Below are 11855 nucleotides of genomic sequence, written 5' to 3'. Positions count from 1 at the left end.
CTTTAGCCTTTACAATTATCGCTGTCATGCTCAACCTCATCCAATAATTGTTAATTCAAGGGTGTATGGTGGATTTAGAATGTGCAAGGGCATTGCAGGAATCAAAAGGAACAAATCGGGAATTGCCCTCATCACAGCCATCCAGTTCTTCAGAAAGCATGGGAACTGCTCAAGGTCATCTCCATACAGTTTGCGCGCACGCAAAGCTTCCTAATCTCGAGCTGAAGAAATTTCACCGAAACTCCATTGAGTGGTATCCCTTTTAAGAATCTTTCGAGTCAGCGGTTGATAAGAATTCAAACCTGTCTGGAGTGGATAAATTCAACTATCTGAAGTCACTTCTAACAGGTACCGCCCAAAGCGTTGTCGCTGGCCTTACCCTGACATGCGCTAACTACGTAAAGGCAGTGGAATTACCCAAACGAAGATTCGGAAACCGACAGGTTGTGATCTCGAGCCCAAGGTTGCATCTACAAGCGAAGTTAAGCGACTCGGAAGTTTGTACGACACAGTTGAGTCACAATTGTTTGTGGATTAGAAAGTATGGAAATCTCTTCTGAAATGTATGGTTGTTTTTTTATCTCTGATTATTATGCGGGAATTACCAGAGAAATATAGAATTTTGATTCCAAGGAATTTGGAATAAGAAACATGGAATTTGACTGAATTTCACAAGGAATTTCAGCTTAGAGAACAATGTCTTGTGAACTCTAGAGAGGTGAGTCACTTCATTCTACTTCAGCTTTGTACTCTGACAGTGCTAAGAACAAACGATTTTCTCGTGTGTGGTGCCTTTGACGTTCCGTGTTCATAAAGTGGCTATTTCAGGAGACACAGAGAAGGCCTTTCTGAACATTTCAGTTGACCCAGGAGATTGTGACTATCTTCGCTTCTTGTGGGTCAGTGATATCAGTAGCAAACACCTAAGTTTACAAATGAATGAAGGGGGTAGTTTCTAAAGAAACTTTGGTGCTACGTTGGCTGGGAAGTAGTATACAAAAATTTGGTTTTATCAACGGACTTGATAATGTAAATTGGCCACCGTACCTAGATTCTAAAAGGTGACGTTTCGTTTCGTTTCATCAGAGGGAATCAAGGAATTCTGGGTTACGTGTAGTTCTTATACACGTAACCATGTTACCACCAATAGCGTAGCTCCTACTCTACTATAAAAACTACACGTAACCCACAATTCCTTGATTCACTGTGACGAAGGGCTAACGCTAGAAACGTCAGCCTTTAGAATCTCTGTACGGTGGCCAATTTACATTATCAACTCTGTTGATAAAACCAAATTTTTGTACGTAAGTTTACAGATTTGCAAGAGTTCCTTTTGGCATTTCCTCCAGTCCCTGCTCGTTAAATGCAACTATTCTTCATCACTTAACCTCCACTGATATTCCCGGAGAATTTGTTGAGTGTTTGTCGAAAAGCCTGCATGGGGATGATTTGTGGGTGCACTTAACTCTGCTGATCTGGTCTTCGAGATGTTTAAGAACTTTTCAAGAATGCAGGACTTAATGTGCAAACGTGGGTATGTAATTCTGCACTAGTTCACGAAAGAATTCAAGAATATGAAAGAGTGCTTCCTCTGGACGTTTATGTCCCAACCAAGCCTTTTGAAGAATGTAAGATTCAAGAAGAAGATCAGACGTTCTCAAGTTCTCAGTTCAAGACGAAAGGTGACCCCTGCAGTGTAAGGTGTATAGTACTTGGAGTTGGATAGGACACTAAAAATGATATGTTCTGTCTAAAATTGGCCTCTCCCATGAAAACCAACAATGGTTGCCCTGTTACAAAGAGAAGTATTCTCACATGGACGAGCAAGCTGTATGACCCACTTGGTTTACTGAGCCCAGTTATCATTCTGTGGAAGATAATCTTCCAATCTGTTTGTAAGTCAAAGATGGACTGGGACGATCCTGTTGAAATGTTTATTCATGAAAAGTTGCTGAAGCTCAAGATTCAAGAATGTTTGGAGTAGTACAGCTGAAAAGGCATTACTTTTGCGGTGTATCATTTTCAGATCTGCAGATTGTCCAAGTTCATGGGTTTGTTGATGCATCTGAGAAAGAGTACGGAGCAGTTGTATATTTGCGTGTCAAGTTGACTGACGGAACCGTGTTCGCCGAGCTTGTGACATCAAAGGCACGGGTTGCACCTATCAATGGGGATACCATACCACGACTGGAATTGTTAGGCTCTGGTTCTGACTAGATTGGTTAATTCTGTCTTCTGTTGGTCGAACCTTCCAGTGAACCCTTCCAGTGAACCCTGAAGTCATAACCCTGAAGTCAGAACCCGATACTTGGCTTCAGTCGAAGAAGGAAAGTTCAAGTACTCCAAAGAAGCAATGTAACAGCACTGTTCTTGCGGACATCGTGGCTGACAGAGTGACGTCAGAAAGAAAACTTAATCTTGCATGCATTATTCCTTTGAAAAGGTTCAGTAGTCTACAGAATCTGGTATGAGTTACTGCGCATGTCTTGCGGCTTGTGTGTAAGGGGAAAAGTGAAAAAAGGGGTTGATTGCTGTAGTTGTATAAAGTAAAAAAAAAAAAAAAACAGCAGTAGACGAGCATTCTTTGTGGCATGATTATGGTGCTGCAGCAATAATCCCCCTTCAAGAAAGGGTTTCTCTCCACTAACTGAAATAATAATCTCTAGTAAAGCAGGTAAGTGTGGGGAGAATACTGTGTGTGTGGATGGTGAGTTGGGGAAAAATCATTGTAAAAAATTAGGGCTAGGTTGTTAAATGAAGAAGAGAAATTTACAAGGTAAAATCTCGACCTCACAGTGGGGTTAGTAAACAGAACAAACTGAAGAAGGAAAGTTCAAGTAGTCCAAAGAAGCAATGTAACAGCACTGTTCTTGTGAACATGGTGGCTGACAGAGTGACGTCAGAAAGAAAACTTAATCTTGCATGCATTATTCCTTTGAAAAGGTTCAGTAGTCTACAGAGACTGGTACGAGTTACCGTGCATGTCTTGCGGCTTGTGTGTGAGGGGAAAAGTGAAAAAAAGGAGTTGATTGTAGAAGTTGAAGCAATCTTCAATTCACGTCCATTGAGTTACGTTTATGATGAGCTCGAGGGATCCCTAACGCCGTCTCACTTGGTTATAGGACGAAGAAGAATTCTGTGAATGCCATCAAAGAACTTTTCCATAGATGTTGCACAAACCCAGGAAACTCTTTCAAGAAGAGCAACGTTCTTATAGCGCATCCTCTATCATCTCTGGAACCACTGGCGAACAGAGTATCTCACACAACTTGGAGAACAGCATCGCTGTTCTTACAGAGTTAACAGTGACTGCGCAAGTTTCAAGTGGGAGATGTTGTGTGCATACATAAGAAGACCCCAAGACAGCGGTGTCACCTTGGAAGGGTTCAACGCTTACCTCCTGGCCCAGGTGGTGAAGTTCGAAATACAGTAGCGAGAGTTAAGTCCGGCAACATGCCTCTGTTACAATGGAGACGCCCTCTGTGGAGACTGCACCCTTTGGAAGTAAAACTCAACTCTAAACTGGCAAACGCTGTTCCTATTACAGTTGCGAGGGATGAAGATGTCCCAGCAGTTGTTGTGGATTCTTGCTAAGAAACTTTTTCTAAAGTGATTTGTTGGAGTATTTTTGTAATAAGTTTGTTTCTCATGAGATTTTCTTAATTTAAACGTCGACTGATACAAATGTGTGGAAAACTGGATCCGACTTTTATCACGTGCTGTGCATTTTTGACCCCCAAGGAACTGAACATTGAATTCTTGTCCGTTGATTTGATGTTGATGTAGTCTTGCGAAGGTGAAAGAGGTCTTAAAAGAAATGTGATTTCTGATTTCCCCATACGAAGTTGTGTTATTTGTGTATGGTTCTTTACATACCTTTCGTAGGTGCCATATGTATCGCAATACCTTTTTTGGTGTGGTTTACACGAAGCGTAATGTCATCATCCAAGTTATGGTTGGTGGGCTGGATTTTTTGTCGGTGAGCAGAGCACTTGTCACATGGTTTACTGGCAGCTTAGGGCCCTGGGAACGGGGTTGAGGATAGGTTTCAGTCTACCCTCGGCTAAATGACATAAGCTTCAGTAAGCAGCCATTTTGTATTTGTGGATGTAATACACATGTTATATGTTGTCGAAGATCCTTTTTTATCTAGTTATGTGCCTTGAGAATGGGGTTATGATGACGCTGAAACGTCGGCTATTAAGACTTCTATTCGCTTGTTTCAATTTGCGACTTTTATGATGGTGGTACATTTTAAACAATTTTATAAACACGATTCATTTTGAACAAGAATTTCATTAGTTTTACATTACTTCTGAGATTACAGTTGTCAATGGAAAAAGTGCTATGGTACATACGTAAGCAGGAAACCAATTTTAATACCGAGTAAACACAGCTGCAGTGGTCTCACCAGGCTGCCCCCTTGCGGGATTCACGCGCAAAATTCTAAATCGGCGCACAGTAATCAACACCAAGACTGGAAATGTTTGGAAAATACTTGCTTATAGTTCATCAATTGTTAGCATGTTTTTTCGAACCAAAGGAAAGAGGAATATCTTAAGTTTAACTCGGCAAAAAGCAACCTCAACCTGTGAATCAAACAGGACATCAAACACAGTCTAGAATTTAACTTGCCAGAAGACGAAGGCTAGTTTGTGGTCACAATGCTGGCCACATTTATGGCAGGCTCAATCCTCGAAATATCCGCCTCCCAAAGGATATGCATAGCTTCTTTAATTTTCAATTGGAAACGTGTGGAAGCAGAATCGAGGATTTTAAAACAGTCTTCTGAACAAAGGGAGGGACAATTTTCAGAACCTCTCAAGTGCTTAAAGATGTGGGAATGTTTGTCGGAGGCGAGTGGCGAAGTGTCTATTGGTTTTACCAATATAACAGGCATTCTGTAATCAATTTCAAAAACATCGTATGGATCATCAAAGCAATATCTTACTTCATGCTGCTCCGAAGTTTTAATAATAATAGTAATAATAATTGGTTTGGACCTGTGACCTCGCAATACTGGTGCGGCGCTCTAACCAATTGAGCTATGAAGCCACTGACTGTGGGAGCTGGTCATTTGTGGGTCCTAATTTTCCCGTGAGGAATGAATCAATGAACAAAGTGATATATTAAATGAATCATATACTGGACTGTGAATATGAAAACAAGAAAAGCTGGTCAAAATTTATTGTGGACCCACAAGGCGCACAACATTTTGACCACTGTAATAACGAATATCGTTGTCAATAAGAGTACAGACAACGCTGAACCACTTTCGATTTGTTAAATGGAAAACTATCTAACTGTAACTTGACTCGATAATTGACTGCATACATACCAAGAATTTGGATGCTTTCCATTCAACCAAAATTTGGAGATTTCCAGGCCAAAACTCAATGGAACAGGCAAAGTTCCGGGAATTTTTTCGAAAATTTGGGAATACGTTTTCATTACACATCTCTGCTGGAATTTCCAGTATTACCGGAACTTTCGAGTTCCATTCACGAGAGATGTTGGTGTTAGTCTCCCTACTGAACGTGAGCTCATGTGGACAAGCAAAAGAAGAATAAACATATCAGTACACATGACTTCGCATTCTGGGATGTGGTCGGACGTGTTCCATTCGACCAGCAAAAATTTCGAAAATTTGTACCACTGATATTTGTTGAAGGGAAAGTGTCCTTTGTCAGCTTCCCATAAAAGCAGCGAAATTCTGTAAGCGACACTTGTACGCATTCGGACCGATTTTTTCAATCAGAATACTCGCGTATTTAATGGAATCCTGACCATTTATGGCTTCAGGAAACATATGTCTTTTCAATACATATCACATAAGTGTCAGTCAACCCAAGATGGTGTCAAAAGGCCTCGAATCGATATATACCCATGGGATATCATAAAACCTGTGCAACTGAAAAACGACATAAATAGTATACGTCGAACACAGTTACACGCTATATTCCTATTCATTCTGTAATGTCTCCTTATATCGAAGTGATTGCTTGGGTCACCTGATGAACTGAAGAAAGCGGGCACTTATTTTTGAAAGACTGCCAGAAAAAATAGTTCCTTCACCATTCAAACAACCTTGCTGTTTATAGCATTTGCAGTCATGGCATTCAACTTTTTATGTTTTTGTTCATATATCTTCTAGGTGCACAAAACCTTCCCGGTTCTGATTATCAAGAATGGCGGATAGAAAGCTGGACGTTTTGGAGCAGCACATGAAAGAGCTAAGCGTTGCAAGAAAGGAGGGAAACAGACGAGAAGAGGGTTTGGCTTGTTTCAGTCTGGGCAACTACTTTGATGGCGTAGCTGATTTTAAACAGGCCATAAGAAATTACACAGAAGCATTAGGCATTTTTAAGGAGATAGGTTTCAGGGCCGAGGAAGGAAGAGTCCTTGGCAATCTCGGTAATGCCCATCACTGTCTCGGCAATTTTAAACAAGCCATAGAGTGCCACAATCAAAATCTTAGTATTGCAAAAGACATAGGGGATAGGGCCGAGGAGGGGAAAGCCTATTGCAATCTCGGCAATGCTTATGATAGCTTGGGCAATTTTAAACAAGCCAAAGAGTACCACAACCAAGACCTCAGTATTGCAAAAGAAGTAGGGGATAGGGCCGGGGAAGGAAGAGCTTATGGCAATCTTGGCAATGCGTATCACAGTCTGGGTAATTTTAAGAAAGCCATGGAGTACCACAACCAAGATCTTAGTATTGCGAAGGAAGTAGGGGATAGGGCTGGGGAGGGAGGAGCCTATGGCAATCTCGGCAATGCCTATTACAGTATAGGCGATTTTAAGCGAGCCATAGAGTACCACAACCAAGATCTTAGTATTGCAACAGAAGTAGGGGATAGGGCGGGAGTGGGAATCGCTTACGGCAATCTCGGCAGTGCTTATAACAGTCTAGGAAATTTTAGAAAAGCCCTAGAGTACCACCAACAAAGTCTTGGTACTGCTAAAGAAGTAGGGGATAGGGCCGGTGAGGGAAGAGCCTATTGCAATCTTGGCAATGCCTACAAGAGTCTAGGTGATTTTAAGCGAGCCATAGAGTACCACCAACAAAGTCTTGGTATTGTTAAAGAAGTAGGGGATATGGCCGGCGAGGGAAGAGCCTATGGCAATCTTGGCAATGCCTATCATAGTCTGGGCGATTTTAAGCAAGCCATAGTGTACCACAACCAACATCTTAGTATTGCTAAAGAAGTAGGGGATAGGGCTGGAGAGGGAAGAGCCTATGGCAATCTCGGTAATGCGTATCATAGTCTGGGTGATTTTAAGCAAGCCATAGTGTACCACAACCAAGATCTTAGTATTGCTAAAGAAATAGGGAATAGGGCTGGGGAGGGACGAGCCTATGGCAATCTCGGCAATGCGTATCAGAGTCTGGGTGATTTTAAGCAAGCCATAGCGTACCACAACCAAGATCTTACTATTGCTAAAGTAATAGGGAATAGGGCTGGGGAGGGACGAGCCTATTCCAATCTCGGTAATGCGTATCATAGTCTGGGTGATTTTAAGCAAGCCATAGTGTACCACAACCAACATCTTAGTATTGCTAAAGAAGTAGGGGATAGGGCTGGGGAGGGAGCATTCTATTGCAATCTGGGCAATGCGTATCATAGTCTGGGTGATTTTAAGCAAGCCATAGAGTACCACAACCAAGATCTTAGTATTGCTAAAGAAGTAGGGGATAGGGCTGGAGAGGGAAGAGCCTATGGCAATCTCGGCAATGCGTATCATAGTCTGGGTGATTTTAAGCAAGCCATAGTGTACCACAATCAACGTCTTAGTATTGCTAAAGAAGTAGGGAATAGGGCTGGGGAGGGAAGAGCCTATGGCAATCTCGGCAATGCGTATAAGAGATTGGGCGATTTTAAGCAAGCCATAGTGTACCACAACCAACATCTTAGTATTGTTAAAGAAGTAGGGGGTAGGGCTAGAGAGGGAAGAGCCTACGGCAATCTCGGCAATGCGTATCATAGTCTCGGTGATTTTAAGCAAGCCATAGTGTACCACAACCAACATCTTAGTATTGCTAAAGAAGTAGGGGATAGGGCTGGAGAGGGAAAAGCCTATGGCAATCTCGGCAATGCGTATAAGAGATTGGGTGATTTTAAGCAAGCCATAGTGTACCACAACCAAAATCTTAGTATTGCTAAAGAAGTAGGGGATAGGCCTGGGGAGGGAAGAGCCTATGGCAATCTCGGCAATGCGTATGAGAGATTGGGTGACTTTAAGCAAGCCATAGTGTACCACAACCAGCATCTTAGTATTGCTAAAGAAGTAGGGAATAGGGCCAGCGAGGGAAGAACCTATTGCAATCTCGGCAATGCGTATCAGAGTCTGGGTGATTTTAAGCAAGCCATAGAATACCACAAAGAACATCTCAGTATTGCGAAAGAAATTGGGGATAGGGCCGGCGAGGGAAGAGCCCGTTGCAATCTCGGTAATGCGTATCATAGTCTGGGTGATTTTAAACAAGCCTTAGAATACCACAACCAAAATGTTAGTATTGCTAAGTAGGGAATAGGGCTGGGGAGGGAAGAGCGTATCAGAGTCTGGGTTGATTGATGAGGCTTTGTATGCGGCTGAACAAGGAAGAGCACAGACTTTGACAGACACTTTGAAAGTGCAATACCATGCTGATAGAGAATCATCCTCGGGAGTCACAACAAAGGAGACTATCTCTTCTCTATTAGAATATCAACCTTCACAAACAGTTTTTATAGCACTTGAAGGTAACACTGTCAGTAAAGGATGCTGAAAAGAGGGAGCGAGATAAATTTTAGGCTAACGGAAATCGAAAATGGAAGTGCCTACTCACTTATGGAAACTACTTTTAAACATAGCAGGAGCTCCACCGTTAACTGCTTGAGGCCCTTGTATGATGTTTTAATTGGTCCCGTTGCAGACTCGCTCCAGGGTCATGACTTGATCTTTGTTCCTGATGGACCATTTTGCTTGGCTCCTTTTTCTGCATTGAGTGACACTGTCAGGATCTGTACTGTTCCCTCACTGACCGCCTTAAAATTGATCACTAGTGCACCTATCGATTTTAACAGTAAGAGTGAAGTGCTGCTTGTGGGCGATCCGTGGTTAAAGAAAGTCACTTGGCCCCTTGGTAAACCCATTTATGAACAGTCGCCGTATGCAAAAGAAATGGTGGAGTTGATTGGAAAGCTCCTGCAGACTGAGGCTTTCACTTGCAGAAATGCAACGGAAGCTCAGGGTGGGGATAGGCAGTTTAGTTGTCGACAATTATCATATTTGAACATGTGCAGTGAATGTTAGTTCCAAGTTCTCCCAGGAATAATTTTGTAATCGACAACGAAATACTCCAGTGTGTCGATTGCTTCCATCTGACATAGTTGTTGATGAGTTTCCGTTTTCGATGAAAGGTAGTTATCCACAATTAATTGTCTTGTCTGTGGAGGCCCTAAGACGTGTCGGGCCTTTCTGTAACGAAAAAATTCGAGATAAAAAGCCTGCAATAACAAAAATGGCAAGCCTTTCAAAAGTGTTGTAAGTTTCGATTTTCTGAGATTTTATAAGACGGGCAAAAGCAAAATTTAAAAAGTGGCCGGGTTTTTTTAGGCAAATGTCTCAAGGCTCAACTAAAATAGGAAAGTAGAAATTACATCGTGGTATTGTAATTATTATACCTTAAATGTAAGTAATGTATGGGAAACATTGCTAGAAATAGGGCCTAGAATCAAACAAGTGGGATTCCGAAGTTTCACATGTTGATTTTCAGAGATTATGCCACGGAGGTACCGTATCTCAAAAAGGGGCGATCTCTTTGACAATCTTTCAGAATGTAAAAAACACAAAAGACTAGAAGTTGTTTGATTTTTAATTAGTATGCATTGAAAAAAGGTCTCATAAGCAAAGTAAATTTAAGATTTGGATGATTTCTGAAAGCGATTTCTTTACGCGATTCCTGAGGGAAACTTCCAGAACCTAATTAAACTAGGAAATTGAAGTGTTGCTTGGTTTCTTAAGGACGGTGCCTACTAATTCAAAGGTATTTTTGCGCGGTTCACTGACTATGCGGGAAAAGCAGATCTTAACAAGTGTTATTGAAATCCAAAAAGAAAATTTGGGGTAACCAACCATTTTTCGAAGATAATTAATCAAGAATATTTGAAAAAAGCTTTAAAATACAAAGCAATGTATGGCGTTCTTTTCCAAATTCAACCTTAATTATCTCTGAAAAATCCGTGTTTACCCCCAATTTTCTTTTTGGATACCAAGAGCACTTGCTAAGTTCTGCTTTCTCCGCATAGTTTTGAACCGCACAAAAATATCCCTGTATTAATAAGCACCACCGATAGGAAATCCGAGTATCTCGAGATGCGCAGAACGTATGCGCAATAGCAATAGTAGGCACCGTCCTTAATTAGTATGGATTGCAAGTTTAAACTTTCTACAGTCTGAGAATGTTATCTCGTATCTATCACGCATCACGCTCATTTTTGGTGGGCCATCACGCATCACAGAAATGAAAAATTAAGCCATCACGCATCACGTACATGTAAGTGATGCTCAACTGCAGCCTGAAATGAATTAGCGGTTAATATACTGTATCCAGCGTTCTTTTCGTCAATTACATGTCTTAGATCGCACATCAACATTTTCATTAGTTGTGTTCGAGTAAGGCGTAACTCGGGCGTCATGCCTTTGTGCAATAATAGATCACGCATCGCACGGCTATGTCCAATCACGCATCCCGCGCCTAATTTGGGTCCGATCACGCATCACGCTAATAATTTTAGGGCTATCACGTGTCACGGAAATCCTTTTTGCCACCCTCAACCCCGTATGCAGTCATTATCCAAGAAACGAATACATGTAGTCTCGCGAGTGTGTGATTCGTTTTTTTCCGACAACTAAAGTTGTGCTATTAGTTTGATGGGTCGAAACTAGGTCATGTCCATAAGAAAAAGGGACTTGTCAATCGCTTTCTTCGTGGGACTGTTGGAGTTGTTTTTGAACACGTCCTCTTGTCATTTTGAAAAGTAGCTTCAGCTCTAAGCCAGCGACAAGTTGAAAATTTGCGAGGTAGTTGAAAAAAACTAGAACTGAAAGCCAACGATTTCCGTTAAGATGTAGATGGTCACAGCTAGAGAGTGTTTTCACGCGATGCACGGCGGCCATGTTGGTGTCCCTAAACAAAGGAACAGCGGCCATGTTGGTGTCCCCAACTAATTCTCCGCGAATTGAGCTCTATTATCATGCAAACGTTTTTTTTTTTGTTTCGGTCGAAGGACAAGGTTAGTGATCATGTGAGTGGAAACACACGATACGATCCATCTCTATAACGGCAATTTGACCTGGTATCTGGTATAAGGTAAATTTCGTCATCTTAAATGTGTTGTCACCGGAGTTTACCTTTCTTGACAATGAAGCAAGTGGAATCCCCGAGGACTGTCTGACTATGGCATTTCCGAGTTTATGTCTTGCTCCTCTTCAAAGCGAGTCTAAGTGCGGAGTTTTTTTCATGAAAATTAGTAAAGTAGAACATATTACCATCAAAAAAGCTTCTCTCGCTTTGAAGAGGAGGTGGACATGAACTAGGAGATGGCTTATTAATAAGCCAGTACAGAATTTTTAAAAGGCACACGCGCACACATTTGCATTCATCATCGTTTGCGTGCGTGAGTTTTCGTTGTGATTCAGGATCGAAAACGATCATTTACTACTCGAAGCAGTGTGGTCTTATTCTCTCAAATAGCCTGCGCGCAATGATTGGCGAACCGTATTCCACAATATATACAGTTTGTTTTTTGCTAAGGTTATGTGTTTTCTCGGTAAAGTTTCTTGATTTTTCGGTTCTATTTTATGTTG

At 41.6% G+C, this 11855-nt stretch overlaps 1 pseudogene; it reads left to right on the top strand.

Annotated features, from left to right (window-relative positions):
- The window catches only part of LOC137972472 (tetratricopeptide repeat protein 28 pseudogene), a 61020-nt pseudogene extending 50394 nt beyond the window's left edge, over nucleotides 1-10626 (top strand).
- The last annotated feature ends 1229 nt before the right edge of the window (nucleotides 10627-11855 follow it).

This window comes from Montipora foliosa, chromosome 10, assembly GCF_036669935.1.
Source record: "Montipora foliosa isolate CH-2021 chromosome 10, ASM3666993v2, whole genome shotgun sequence".
Taxonomy (NCBI): domain Eukaryota; kingdom Metazoa; phylum Cnidaria; class Anthozoa; order Scleractinia; family Acroporidae; genus Montipora; species Montipora foliosa.
Note: the sequence above shows the minus strand (reverse complement) of the source record. Positions and strands in the feature narration are given on the sequence as shown.